Consider the following 16106-nt stretch of genomic DNA (forward strand, 5'->3'; position numbering starts at 1 on the left):
TGTGTTGAAAAGAGCCCTGTGACCAGAGGGGTCTTAACTATTTCTCAGAACACACATTAAATATTCATGGCATTAGCATATGCTCTCTCCAATACTGATTTAATTGAAAACATCTCTTTAAAAATGTGAAGATGTGCCCTTTTCTGCTCGGAGACACCGTCTGTGGCTAATTTAAAGCCACTTGGCCTTTTAAATGGCACATTTTAGTGGAGAACATGGAAAATGCTAGACCACCTTGTAGTCTGAGACAAAAAAAGAAGCAGAATGCTGTTTGTGACTATAGTTATAATTGCATGTGTGTGTGTATTGATGCCCAGTCGAGTCAAGTGTTTTACATTTACTGTTTATGCATTTGGCTGATGCTTTTCCAGCAGACATATAGTGCATTCAAGATACATTTTACACTGCATTTTTAAAATGCTGATATATTTTCAAAAAGCTGTTGGGTTAAACCAAAAAAATGGTTTAATTTGCCCAAGAATGGGTTAAAACAACCCAGAATCGGTTAAATTGCAACCCTTGAGTTTGTCCCTTTTTTGACTCAACACTGGGTTGAAAATATTCCAGCATTTTAAAAGTGTATCAGTATGTGCGTCTCTGGGGGTCGAACCTACTGTATGATCTTTGTACTGCTAATGCAATACTCAACATTTTTGGATGAAGGAACCTTCTGGCTTTTAAGGCATCAAAGCTTTACATCTGATATTCTGAAGGAAAAAACAGATAACACCTGGAGAATAACAAAGCAAATATTTACCAATGCAATGCTTATTTATCGGTTTACTTTTCACCTCTCCGTCAGACATGATTTATTTATTTATTTTTTCATTTCAGTTTAATTTCATATATTTACCCCTTTAGCACAAATCACACACAACAAATACTTTTAACACAACAGTATGGCAATTCGCAAGTATTTTACGAACTGGCTAATTCACAGACAATCTACAAACCGACAATAATGAACAATCGTACATAGGCTACAAATTTATACGATATTGCTACCCCATAATTTTTCAGGTCAGTCAAGCAATTGCATTTGTACGCGTCTTTTACGGGTGCAAATACGTTATATTCAATGTAGATGCGCGGTAAGCATGCTGAAATAAAGAGTGATGCGGTCGCGGCGCGCACATGGTGCAACGCGCTATTTTTTTTCAAGGTGCATCAGCGCCACAGCAAGTTTAAAATATTTTAAGTTTTTAGAATGCTGCATCTGCACCACAGATCATGTGACAAGAACCAACCAATCAGCTTCACTCTTTACATATTAAAGTCGCAATGAAATTAAAATGAAAAAGTATCATTTGTTTTGCAATATTGTGGTATTATTTACAAAATGATTTATCTGTGAACTTCATTATTTAAAAAAAAAAATCTGTGCCCTCATAATCTTTGATCAAAAAAAGCAAATCTCCTCCCCTCCTGGAAACAATAGGCTTGTTGACTTCATGCGGCACCACAAGAATCGACAGCCGGATGACGTCAAAGTATCGCGAGACGAAATATGATTTCTTGAATCATTCTCGCGGTACTTTGACGTCATCCGGCTGTCGGTTCTTGCGGCACCGCATGAAGTCGAACAAGCCTGATCTTTCTTTACTTCCGGTCGTATGGTATGGCAGGTGGGCGGAGTCCCAGAAAAGATCACAGCAATTAGCAATTAGCAATTAGCAACACCACCCAACACTAAAGCCTGCTTGAAAGTCGCTAAATGTTGCTAGATTAGGTCATTACATAATTAGCATATTGGTGACATCACCATGTCATATTTGCATTCTGACTACATTGGCCCTTCAAATTCCCTTACTCGCCGATCTGTCACAAACTAGATTTTAATGCTATGGCTCATTATAAAGTCGCTAGATTTGTGGCTAGGCGCTTTTTTGTAAATCAGTTGCTAAAGGGGTCTGGAAAGTCGTTAAATCTAGCGTCAAAGTCGCCAAATTGGCAACACAGGAACCGCCCTAAATAATGCTTTTAACAATTTTTTTAAATAAAAAAATGCTGTACTCAAAAAAACCTGTAATCATTTATTTAGCATTTATAAATACTATTTATTTTAGTTCTGTCTCTTTTTAATACTGCATATTCTCTTTACTCAACATATAGTGTTATTTCATAAAATGCTACTGCAACAAGATTGACAGCATATCAGTTTGATATTTACTGTACGCATTCAGTGATGATAATCATAAGTCATTAATCATTTTTTACGATTGAAACCTAGGCTTTTGATGAGCTGCAATTTCCCCCATATCTGTTTTTAAATGAACTTTATGAGACATACAGTACGGGCGAATAAAGTGTGAAACAGAGATTACAGTGAATAAAATTGAAGGGGATTGCATTAAAATTCGCATCCTTAGCAGAAAAACAAATTATTTACCTCTCAAACACTTCAGGAGCGCATGTAAAGCTTGTGAAAAGCTGTCGCTTTAAAGATGAGCAAATTCTGAGACTTAATTTGATTAAATTCAGCGCTCTCGCACTGGGGAAATAACAGGCATTTGAAGGTGTGAGATATGTGGTCTTGTCTCTGTTAAATGTTTCTCTATGCTTGGCAGGGCGTGACAGCTAATACTGGCTCTGGAGTCGCTTTCTCTTCATGTTTGTGTGCTGTGAGCATGTAAAAAAACGAGTCCCTTGTAATTAAATTCTTCCAAGATCAAATTATATGAGCTCTTCTATTCATTTAAATTGTTACTATGTTCATACAAATTATGTCTAATGTTATGTAAACATTGATCATGTTGTGCCACCTTCAGGGTTCCCACGGGTCTTTGAAATCCTTGAAAGTTTGTGAATCTGGGGGGGAAATTCAAGGCCCTGGGAAGTTTTTGAAAATAGATACAGGTCATTGAAAGTGCTTGAATCTATTTTATGCAAGACGTTTTCTGGAAAAAAGTCCATATAATTCCCTGTGTACTGTAGGATAATATCATAAAAATTCTAGACTTTTTAAGCACACGTGCTAAACTGTTTGCTTTAAATGTTTATATCTTCTGTATGTGAATGTTGATTCATACCAAAATGCTTTTTTGCATAGTTGTGTTTGACACATGAATACGCGAGAGGGTTACGTATGTAACTGTTGTATTTCTGAGAAGGGAACGAGACGCTGCGTCTCCCTTGCCATACTTCTTGCGTCCTTGTAACGCCGTCTTTGGCAATATTTCAGATAGCGATATACTTCCTGCATCACCCTGTCTTTGTCGTTAAGCCTCACCATTGGTTGAATTTGGTTTACACATTCAGACACACTTACCACTGGAGGCGTCCCCAAAGTGTCACCGTAGTGACGCAGCGCGAGTTCCCTCGTAAGGGAACTGTAACAATGTATCTTAAAAAGAAACACGATGTAGCCTTGCTCTCACTTGAAATTGCCCCCACATTTAGTCCTTGAATTTGAGGGTATTGGACCTGGAAAGTCCTTGAAAGGTCCTTGAATTTGAAGTTAACTAAGGTGTGGGAACCCTGCACCTTCAACATAAAATTTAGTACCGTAGGGCGTTTTTCTGGAACTTATAGAAAAAAAGGATTTTAAAGATTACAAGTACCCAACAAGATGACTCGCAGTACCCGGATCAGCAATTTGTTAACATTATAACCAGTACTTATAACACTACTTATATCAAATTTTGATCCTACTTGGCCATGTCACACTTATCGTAGCCTTTACTGTTTCTTTCCAGTTCATTTCTGTATGTGCCAACATTTGTCATTCGGTAGCCTGTCAAAGCGAGGTCTCCTATTATCTGTGTCTGTATATTTTATCCTCCCCTCCCATTGTAAGCTTTTCAATTACTGGTCTGTCTCAATTACGCAGCGTGTGTAGAATAACAGTCTTAATAGCTGCCTTGTTAATTGATTTGAACAGTGGATGGAGCAGACCAGAGGTCTATCGGGAAACTCCTGCGGCAGAGGAGCCCAGATGACTGACAGGAGAAGACAAAGAGAGAGAGAGAGAGAGAGAGAGAGAGTTTGTGGTTGAAGGCTGTTTCTCTGAGCTCTGTCCTGTCTTGGTGCCGTCTGATTAGTGGGTTTTAAAGGCAGGGATAGGTCATTGACAGGTCCGGTTTTATTTTACCGCATCCTTTGTGAGGTGCAGGGTTGCTGCTATCATATCTAACCAAAACTGGCAAGCTGTGTGTGTGGACGAGAGAGGACATGATTTAATTCATCATGCAGTCGCCCTCGTGTCAAACCTGAATAACTTTATTTATTTTTTAATCGAACATAAACTGAGAGCATGAAGTCCTCCCTGTTGTTTGCTACGATAAAAATGGTTGGCATGAATGATATTTATTTTATTTTATTTTTAGGTGAGCTGTACCTTTGAGTAAAGATGCAATTCAAGTCCATCTTTGAAAATAAATCAGGCGTACGAGTCGACTACAAACGCAGACACGGGCGGGCCGATAGCACTTTTAAATGTTGTCTGCGTTCAAGGATGCGCCCGGGAGAAAATGAACTCATTCATACCACAACAAAGCTCTCACTGCATTCTGTCTCAATGATGAGAGGTGTAACGTCCCCGGGCATGAAATAATCTCTTCCATTCCCATCCCGCCCGGAGGTGCCGGGTGTTAATTACGGGCCACGCTGATTTAAGATGTCAGTTTTACAGTCGGAGAACAGCAGCTGGCCACAGCTTTTCTGATTATCCGTCTCCATTTCTCTCAGATATACACGTACATGCGGACTATCGAATCCATGTGCTGACATTCAAGCCAGGCAATTGGATAATTCGCTATGTTTTGGACAGGGTGCTGAAGAAAGAAACCTGCCAGTGCTCCACTTCTTCTTACTTACAGTACAGTAAGGGCCGTGATGGACAAACTGCCTTGCCAGGCTCGTAATGAATAGCATCGTGTGAATGAGCTGCATGTCTTTTTCTTCAAATTACGGCCTTAGGGGTTTGTTTAAAAACAGTCCGGTAATAATATGTTTTCCTATAATGATGGTATTGTTAGTCAGTACGTGTGTTTGCAGCCTAGCTTGTTGGAATGCTAAAGAACGTGCTTCGACGCAGGTTTTGTTTTTCTCTTTTTGCGAAACTCGTTCTAATAGTCACCTCGGTGCACTGCAGGTGCCAGATAATTAACCTTTCATGGGCAGAATAAAAGCGGCAGTCTACCCTTATTTGTCTTAAGGCTGTTGTTGAGTGGATAAAACAAACCTGTTATAAATGTGATTATTTGTGTGTGTTTTGAAAACAAAGCAGGGCCTTTCATTTTATATATTCGAGTTGGCTGGAGAAATCATTTTTATCAGAAAAAAATATTGATTTTATTATATGTTGGGATAAAATTATGCCTTTAGAAAAGTAATGGGGTTAAAAGTTTAAATTGACCTTAAATACCTTGCTTTTGATTTTATTGCCATTACTTAGATTTATACATAGGTGTCAGTCCAAAACATTTACCAGAGTAAATGCCATTTTATTGTATACTGGTGCCTTTTTATGTTTTCTCACTCTTTAACAAACATTCCTCTTCTAGCGCATTTGTACCTTTTATATGAATTAAAGCAAAAAACCTCCAGGAATCCACTTGGGACAATTGGGAGCGTAAACGGCACGGCCGAGCCAACCGTCTGGCCTTTTATTGAACCCGTTTCATACCCCACGCTTCGGTCCACGGTCCCCAGGTCTCATCTGACTTCTCTTTCACCCGGCTTGACCTCCTGGTGCGCTGAAAGTGTCCGTCTCTTATTTTCTAACATGTAATTAAAACCAGTCTCTTCCATTTCTCTATCCCCTTTCCCTGGTGCAAGCTGCATAAAGGCAGTGGAAATGTCAGATAATTGATTTACGGTCATCGTGTTTTTGGTTAACACGATATCATCCCAATGGGGGGCTGAGGGGAGAGTGTCACAAGAAAGAAATTTGGCCCTTTTTTCTTTTCACTTCTCACCCCCAGGGCGTCTGAGAGCAAAATCTCTGTCTCAGCTTCGTTTGAGTTATGGAGTGGTTTTTGTGCTGATCGGGATGTTTTTGTTGTGTACGGTGGTGGGAAGGAGGCGAGAGGTGTAACGTTAATCAGCCCCAAAGCTGGATTTGCAAGAATTTCTAAACCAGGCTGGAAATTCAATATGCTGGCAGGTTGGGTAAATTATTATGAGGAGCAGGATTTATTAGTTATTTATGCATTCATGACGTCCTCTTAAAATGGCTGAGAAGATAAAAGTAAGCCTGCCGCGTCCTTCCTGTCGAAACTTCTACCGTATGATATTTATGTTTTTGAGATGGTCATAAGGGCTCTTACAAAAATCTCACAGTTTTGGTTTCTTCATCACATTTTAAAAGAGTCAAGGGGTACGGTGCTTACACAATCAAAAAGTTATAAAAACATCTAGAGATTTCAAAACACAGTGGGCTAAAAGTCAATGCGTAATGCAAGTGCATCCCATTTTAATTCTGTTTCTTCAAGGTTAGGAATGTTGATATTTTTTCTAAAAGGAATTGATAGAGAAACGGTCAAATTATTATTAACTTCTAGCATTCTGATCAAAAAAGTCAAGCAGATATTAAGAAAGATAGCAGTTAATACTGCATCCGTTTTTATTTGTCACAGTTAGATTTGTCCCTAAAGGGGTCTGAAAAGTCGCAAAATCTAACGACAAAGTAGCCAAGTTGGCAACACTGTTATTTGAGCTGTTTCTGGATAAAGGCAGACTGCGAGTTGTGTTGACAGAGTTCAGGGAAAACATCCTAATGTCAACTTTAAAATAAATTCGCACTAAAAGGGGTTGTACACCGGCTGCGCAGCTCAGCGTCGCGCAAAGTCACGTCTACGACAACTCGGAGGTATCGTAAACCGGAAGTGCACATTAAATAGCGCAAGCTTCCTCAGATAGCTTCTACTTCAAAATGCAAAATATACGTTAGCAGCCAATGTTAATCATTAATGATTTGAGACAAATGTAATGTTATTTAATGTTAAACTATGTGAGTGGCGCTATGTGGTGCGACAGGAATTTGAGCAACTTCCTGAGTCGTAGCTGGGCGGTGTGGACAGGCGCCACATGTCGGCATCGGTGTGAGTATACTCATAGAAAACAATGTGTCCGAGTTTTTTGGAACGACGCGCCGCGGCGCTGAGCTGCGCATCCTGTGTGCGACCCTCTTTAAGGTGCGTGACAAAACGCATGTGCACTTTATAATTGCGAAAAGTTTATAAATTGATGCATACTGCGATTAAATCCACCTGTTTTCATACGATTATACTTGCTGCGATTATAGGCTTAATCACATTACTTTTTAATCAAAGTATTGTGTTTATATGAGGTAAAGTATAATCGCAATATTGCCAAAATCCCATTATAATCGCATTATGAGTGTGTAAACGTTGTCAATGTTGTATTGCACATTGTAGCAAAATAAAACAAAGTAATTTATACATATTAAACATGCTTACTATTTAAAGTAAGAGTACACAGTACTATATTAGGTACACAGTATAGTGTTTATATGCTATTTGGGACATCTCCCAAGATACATAATGGGATAATTGCAACTTTGGTTATGTGTGCAAGACGTCTGATGTTAGGCCCTTCGGAAAGCTGATCTCACGCCAGTTTGTTGTGACAGAACATGGCTGGAAATGAATGCAGCCCAGGCCAATAAAGAAAACTACCCTGGCAGGATCTGAAATTCTTCTGTCAATGGAGAAGACAGGTGGCCCAGTGCCCGCTTTGCCTAGCTGGGGAAAAGCCAGGGGCGGTTGTTTTTCACCATGCCATGTGAACTGCCCCAGTGAGTCCGGACATATGTTACATACTGTAGAAGCCGGAGGCAAGAGGTGCGCACACACAAACAAGCTTGTGTACATACTTATATCATTATGGGGACAACAATCATTTGGTAAATGTAATTCATGTATCCTAACTTGACCAGTAAAATACACCTTTAAGGCATTTTAAACTTTTAATTAAAGGATTAGTTAAAGTCTCAGTTTAATGTGCTGTTTTGACTCAACCAATGGCGTAAGTTTGGGGTGGGATGACCTGTTCACACAAACAACTTTACTATGTAACCTTGTCTTTAAAATCCCAGCTGAAGTAATTATTTGTGATGTAACTGTTTTCTACAAAAAATCATCTTACATAAAGTAAAGAACATTCTGTGGAAATATAACCTTTGATATGGTTATAAGATCATGTCAAAGATGGAAATCAATGTAAAAATCAATGACTGAAATTAAACTTTGATGCTCAGAATTTCGTAATTAAATTATGGATCTTTAACCTTAATCGTTCTTGCATTGAATCTCTGGGTATAACACAGACCTACATTACATGTTCTCCATGCACACCCCCACATGATGACCATGTCCCAACACAAATCACCAAAATATAATAATGTTGGCATTCTTCTTTTGTCTTTCCATGCTGCTTTGGTTGCAGTGGTCTCCCTCTTTTTCAAAAGCAGAAACCCACTCTTTGTTAATGCAAGCCGTGAACATTCTGGATGGGTCGTGATTGGTAACCATGGATATTCAAAGGGTTACATTTTTGACTGTGTGTTTGTTGAGAGCATCCCAACAAAAAGATGCACACTCGGGGCTTTTAGCTTCCAGGAAGATCTGTCGGATCTGTTCATTTGTCTTTAGTTTGTGTGTGTCCACCTATGCATCAGTCCTTAAAGTTAACATGGGATAAAAATGTGGTAGCTGGTTTAAGCTGGTCCCCCCAGCCTGGCAAAGCTGTTCAAACTGGTGGGTTAGCTGGTCTTCCAGCCTGACCAGCAAAGTCCAGCTAGACCCGCTTAAAAAGTGACCAAAACACAGCTAGACCAGCTTGCTACACCAACAAAACCAGCTAAAACCAAGCTGGGAGACCAGCTAAAACCAGCACGTTAATCCAGACATTTCAACGCTATCTCATGGCAATTCTTATTATGAGGTGGCTAATTTGTACAACCACATTTGTACATTTTTGTATAATTTGCATTGACCTCTGTGATGTTGGGGTTAGGGGTGGGGTTTCGTTAGTTTTTATGTAAGTTAGTTTATGATTATTAGACATTTCTGCACCATTAACCTCGTACGAATTTATACAAATTAGCCAACTCGTACAATATAAACAAATTCTTGGCTGGAAATGTTTGTCTTAGTAGACTTTCGACAGCATAATAATAGATCAAATATATATTTCGGCTGAAATCACAAAATCCCTCTTACTGTATATCTGTGTAATCCAACCTCCTAACTTCATTCTGGTATTTAGTGCCCATTTCCCCCCAAATCCAATCTTTAGTTGATCTTATCAGAGCTTTATATGTGCTTGCTCAATGACAAATTTTTTTTTATTTTCAACTAATAAATTCAAAGATTTATATGTCACAAAAAAATGCTGGGATGTTTTTATCCTATATGAGTGAGTAAATATTGGACAGAACACACAGTTGGGTTAACAATTACCCAATGCTTGGAACCCATTTGCTGAGTAATTACAACCCATGGTTGGGTAACAACAACAACAACCTGGCATTGGGTAATTTTTAACCCAACAATGTGTTCTGTCCAATATTTACCCAGCCATGGGTTATGGCTTTTTTCTGGTTTGGTAGAGCAAGCTATGTTTCACACACCAGCATGTCCACTTTATGTTGGCTCAACTTGATTTCTCTAGCAGGGATTGCATTTGAAATTCAACAAGCTTTTAATCAGTAATCACAACATGAATGGTTCTGTTAGAAGTGTGTGTATTGTTCTTCTTAAAGCAATCATGACAAACACTCGGGCCATTGTCAAAAGAACACTCAATATTTCTATTTCACCCGATTGAAGGAGCTCACACAAAGACTGCGCTACAAATCGCTGAGCCTATGGGTTGTCGCTCTTGTTTTCTTGACTTAGTTATGAAACACAGGTGTGTTAAGGTTACCGAACTGATACTCTATTTACCCTTCTGCTCTCCTCAGAGACCTCTAATAAGCCAAAAATAAGTTTTCCACCCCGGCTAGTAAAGAGCATTTTGATGTTAACTTCACATCGTTGACTCCAGCCTTCAAACCCCACATTACACTTTAGCTTGTTTGTGCATTTCGTTCTTTTTCAGTCGTAAATTGGTAATTCAGAGCGCCGGGTCATTATGAGGTAGCGGTTTTCCTGTCCCGAAAATAATGTGGATGCAAACGCAGGGAAGATGAAGGCTTGAGCACCCATGCTCCATTTCTCTCCATCCGAGGACATCTCAATGACGTACTGCCGAAAAGAGTCGGATCGAGAGAGAAAGATTGAGAGCGAGCCGAGAGAGTTTCTGCATGACAAGTGACAAGGCACCTGACAGGTAGGAGCATTGGAGAACAAAACATTCAATTTTTCAATGCCAGTACGCCCTTATATCTCCACGGGGCTGGTTGTAGCGCTGCACGGAGCTCTTTTTATTTATTTGCTACATCTTCGTAAACAATACCTTTTTTTCCTGAGACTATTCATAATGTGTAAACGAAACTCAAAAAACTCACAATTCAATGAATTATTAAGCAATTATTGCTTGCTAATGAGGGAATTCGTGGAATAATTGGATGTTTTCAACCCTTTTTTCTTTGTATCAGCTAACTGCAAGGTTAGCAATTATTTCTGCATTGTGTCAGCCATATCGGAAGGCGTACAAAAACAAGACGCGTCAGGTCGGGACTCATTACCACTGGTCTAGAAATGTCACCCGAAAACAACAGCGCTTAACCATTTTTCATATAATTCTGTGAAGAAGCTCTATCATCCATCAAGTGGACCTTGATAATTAATCTTTCGGATAGCTACGTGGGCACAAGCGCAAACAAACACTATGCATCACAGTGTAGAAGTCTAACATCATAATTTTTTTGTTGTACAGTATATGACCGTTTCCATCTTCTCTGACCTGTTTTTTAACTGTACCTTTAAAGGGACACTCCACTTGAAAATATGCTCGTTTTCCAGCTCCCCTAGAGTTAAACATTAGATTCTTACCGTTTTGGAATCCATTCAGCTGATCTCCGTGTCTGGCGCTACCACTTTTAGCATAGCTTAGCATAATCCATTGAATCTGATTAGACCATTAGCATCAGACCGACGGAAAATGAAAAGTTGCGATTTTCTAGGCAGATATGATTAGGAACTATACTCTCAAACTGGCGTAATAATCAAGAACTTTGCTGATGTAACATGGCTGCAGCAGGCGTAGTGATATTACCGACTGCCCGAAAATAATCCCCTTAGTAACTTTCAATTGCAGGGGAGTATTTTCGGGAACTGTGTAATATCATTGCGTCGCCTGCAGCCATGTTACAGCAGCAAAGTCCTTGATTATTACGCCAGAATGAGAATACAGTCCTAAACATATCTGCCTAGAAAATCACAACTGTTCATTTTCCGTCGGTCTTAGTATACGATGTAATTACAGAAGAGTCAAGTTTTAAATTAGAAAATATTAAAACTCATTGGTTATTTTTGCGCAATGCTAATGGTCTAATCAGATTCAATAGACTATGCTAAGCTATGGTAAAAATGATACCGCCAGACCCAGAGATCAGCTGAATGGATTTCAAAACGGTAAAAATCAAATGTTTAACTCTAGGGGAGCTGGACTTGTTAATGTAAATTGTTAAGACTTGTTAATGTAAATAACACCTATGATTGGCTACTAGAAACTATGTGTGTTGTATAATATATTGACATTGATGTGTACTGTGCAGTATAATACTAATACATTTTAAAACTAGGGCTGCACGGTATTAACAAAATATGCGTCATGCGAGTATACTGTTGAATTTTTGCAATAATGATATTTCTTGGGATATTTCCCTAAATAAATGATATTTTATTACATTTTTTTATCATTTAAATATGTAATTATTATTTTCATGAAATAAACAAGTCATATTCTTCTGATTCTTCTTTTTAGGCACAAGTTCGTAGTTTTCCTTGTTCGTCTGCCATATTTATATGTATTTTTGCGCAAGCGATCTAGTATAACAGTATAATTGGCAGGTATTTAGTATAAGGTCTCTTCTGATTGGTCTAATTTGGACAATCAAAGCATGAAACACACAAATGTGACCAGTCACGGAAAGTAGGGACACAAGTCGGATCTGGGCATTTTGAGTTATTCACAGATTCTGAAAGTGCAGTTTCTAAGCTTTCCAACGATGTGTAACACATGGAAATCTGATAAGATTTGGAGAAGTTGTGGCCATTTGAATATAGGAACTCAGAAATACTCAAACCGAGAAAATCGAGACGAAAGGGACTCTTCTTTTCAGCTGGGGGAGACAATAGGGCTCATTTACATCTCATTTAGCTAAGCCATGCCCCCTGTAAAACCCTTTTTGAGATGTTCTAGCATCATATGTAGTATTTTATGACCAAATGACAACCCGCAAAAATAAACATGACTCTTTTACCTTTGTGGGGATCACAAGTCGAATCCAGTCTGTTTCAGATTATCCAATGACCATATTTGTCCACAAATGCGTATAATCCGTAAAATATAGATTGTTTACATCAGATTTCGCATGAATGTCTGGTAATACAATATAATATATAATCTGAAGACTATTTAAATCGTAACATGTAAGGGTATATGAGCTTACACTCCGTTAAACACATGAACCCGCCTTCAAAGTTTGTATTTAAAATAGGGAAGTAGTATAATAGATCATCCAAACAGCGCCGTCGAAAACGTGACATCCTTTAGAGAGGTTACCAATGGCTCGCTCGTTCCTCCATCAGCCAATGACTTCATGGAAAATATTGATAGACAAAACATGTAGCCAATTATATGAAGAATACAACGATATCTGTGTAACTTCTGTGTGTTTGGACTCATGCTGCGCTGCAAGAACTGACATACAGATGACGTCAAAGTACCGCGAGAGCGAGTCGAAATTAAACTGCTCCGTAAGATTTCTTGAAGAGCTCTCGCGGTACTTTGACGTCTTCCGACTGCGGCGCCGCATAAAGTCAGTGACGCGGCTGACGTACGATGCGGCTGACTGTTATTTGTTCCGCCCCAGCCTCCTTTATTTTTCTTTTGTTTTGTGCGCCCGAGCTTTACAGTCTGGGGAGACGCAGGCTATAAGTTTGAAAAAAAAAAAAAAACTTATCAAACATATCTGAGGAACAGGGCAGCGCGTCACTACAGTCACGTGACTTCACGCTCGAGCCGGAAGAGAAGACAATGCTGAATAAAGTCGTAATTCTGCTATTTTTGGACCAAACTGTATTTTCGATGCATCAACACAATCTTACTGACCCACTGATGTCACATGGACTACTTTGATGATGTTTTTATTAACTTTCTGGACATGGAAACCATACATAGATTTTCAATGAAGGGGAAAGCTCTCGGACTAAATCTAACGATAAAACATCTTAAACTGTGTTCCGAAGATGAACGGAGGTCTTCCGAGTTTATAACGACATACCGTAAGGGTGAGTCATTAATTACATTATTTTCATTTTTGGGCAAACTATCCTTATTTAGTAGTCACGCTGTTCCCTTTGGGGACGGAGGCGAAAACAAAAGCTTATACAGTATGTAAATATAAACACAGACAACGACGCCCCCCGCTGCACGCTAGAATCTCCGGAAAAACAAGCCTATTTTAACCGCAAAATGTACGCTTTTAAATATACAAAAACTGCTATCTCAAACATGGAGAGGCTTCTTCGTGATCTCAACTAACAGATTCTGCAATAAAACGAAAATCACAAATTTCGAAAAAAAAACTTTGTTTCTCATTTTCTCGAAACTTGTGCTGCCGACTTGAGTCCCTGGTTTCCGTGACGGGTCACAAATAATAGAGCGATATGGTTATTGCATATACTGTTATCAAAATTTATTTTCCAGTATATCTTGCAATCCTACTTAAAACATGGGTCTTCAATATGGGGTCCTGGGCCCCTTGGGGGTCCATGGTGGTATTAAAATAATGGTAGATGTGTTTTGAAGGTTCAAGTCTGTAAGAAGTTGGGTAAAATTGTCATTTCAACAACAAGTCATCAAGTTAGGGAAATATAATCTCTGTGGTTTTGGCCTCTTTAAGGTCATTTGATAAATAAATACAGTACAGCTAAAGTAATTGCAGTTGTAAAGCAAAGCGAGATCAGGTGAAAGGTCATTGTCTTGTATTGGTTTCAAGACAGGGGGGTCCACTTCAACCCAACAGGAGCCTTGAAACTGGTGCACGCCGCATGAAAGATGTAGACTTTTATTAAATCCGACAGAATTTATTGCCAACTCTAGGAGCGTGTGTGTTAAATGCATGGCAAAAGATAGGGCTGGTGCGAAACAAATAGAAAAGAAAGCGAGCGAGCGAGATCTTCTGACAACACAGCTGGATTGTCTTTGTTCATCTAAAAAAGCAAAAAAGTAGAGCTGTCTGCCACGAGGCTGCGATTCCACTCGAACAGGAAGGACAAAAAAAGATGTCTGGTGGAAAATAAGAGCGCAAATGAGCAAAGCCCTTGATGAATCATTTATGTATCGCTGGATTGGCTCTTTGCTTTTACTGTGACATACGGCGGAGGGATGGTTATGGGTGATTAGCGTTTTATTTTCCGACTTTGTACCGCCCCAGGAAGCCGCACGGGAGCTGATTGTGAGGTTGGGCTCGGTTCATGCGAGGGCAGGTAGGAGCACAGCTGCGCTTTTCAAAAGACCTCAACTAACAGGAAAGCAAAGGAAACAGGAGGGATTTCCAAAAACAATAAAGTTATTACTCATTCAGATGTATCCTGGACCAGATTTTTCCATTACTTTATGTATCATTTTGCATCTTATCAGACCACAAGTCTGCCGTAAAACATCTTAAAGTGCATCAAACTCTAGTGGAAAAAATGATGTGTGCTTTACCCGTAGTATGCATTCAGGTACATTAATAAATCAATCCCAGAATGCATTGCAACAATGTCAGTAAAACATGTAAGATGCTAGATGAGGATGAGAGTGAACTGTAAATGTTATTTTGAGTTCAAAAAATAAATGCATAAATAAAAACTGATGCAGAAGTCCACGTCTGCGTGTGACTATGTGTTGCCAAGTCCACGGCCTTCACTTACATTCTGTTACATTTAGGCCCATATTGACCACCATTTTTCTTCACAACACCATTGTGAGTTCAATATACTAAAGCGCAGTGATGGCAGCTGCATTTTCAGACAGCATACACCGAGGCGGCTCACTGGGTTTTAGTACGCATCTCAGGTCACTTCACAAAATGAGATCGAAATCACTTTGTGTAAAAAGACAGAAAGCATTCATGCATCCCAATCGGTCTGTTTCAGAAGAAAAGGTAGAGCAGAAAATAAACATAATATCCCAGACAGTGTGTGTGTGTTTGTACGGACCCAGACCCAGCTGGCCATCTGAGGATCTGGGTCACGCCTGTGAATGTCTGCAGCATCCCTGGAGGATCTCAGAGAAATGGATCTTTGTTGTGTTGAAACTCCAGACTATGAGGTAATAAATAAAAATAAAGCACAGAATGTATCGATTTATTATTTTTGGGGTGAACTCTACATTTTTACAGCTATTGTTATGTACCAATAGTTACAAAGAGTCTTGTTTCATAACACTTGAAGTGGAGGAGTTCTTGGAGAAGTGAAGTCCTTGGAGCTGCCAGAAACATGAATCATGAGTTTGTTTGAAGAGCAACACATGGACATTTTCTAAAAAAAGAATGCACAAAGATTCCTGTTGGAATAAATATGAAATTCGAAATAAATGTGAATTATATAAATTGCAAAGAAAAAATATTTTTACCCATTTGTGATGTCACTGTCGAGAGAGAGAGAGAGAGAAAGAAAGAGAGAGAGAGGTTTCTCGGCTCACAGAAGCGCATTCTTTGTGTGGTTACTATGGCAACGGTCCTGTCGAACTAGGAGAGCTGAAAGTTTAATATGAATACATCAGTAATTTTCTGTCATGCTGGTGGGCTATAAATGCTAAATTACCGGTTATTGTAATACAGTCTCTATTGTTTCCTGATGATAAATACATTATTTTAGGCATCTGTACACCTCGCATTTTGAGACCTGGTCAATTAATCTATTTAGGGGTCTAATATTTTTACCCCCAAGTTATTTGTTTGTCCCTCTAATTATAGAGCATCA

Source organism: Paramisgurnus dabryanus, chromosome 24 (assembly GCF_030506205.2).
Source record: "Paramisgurnus dabryanus chromosome 24, PD_genome_1.1, whole genome shotgun sequence".
NCBI lineage: Eukaryota > Metazoa > Chordata > Actinopteri > Cypriniformes > Cobitidae > Paramisgurnus > Paramisgurnus dabryanus.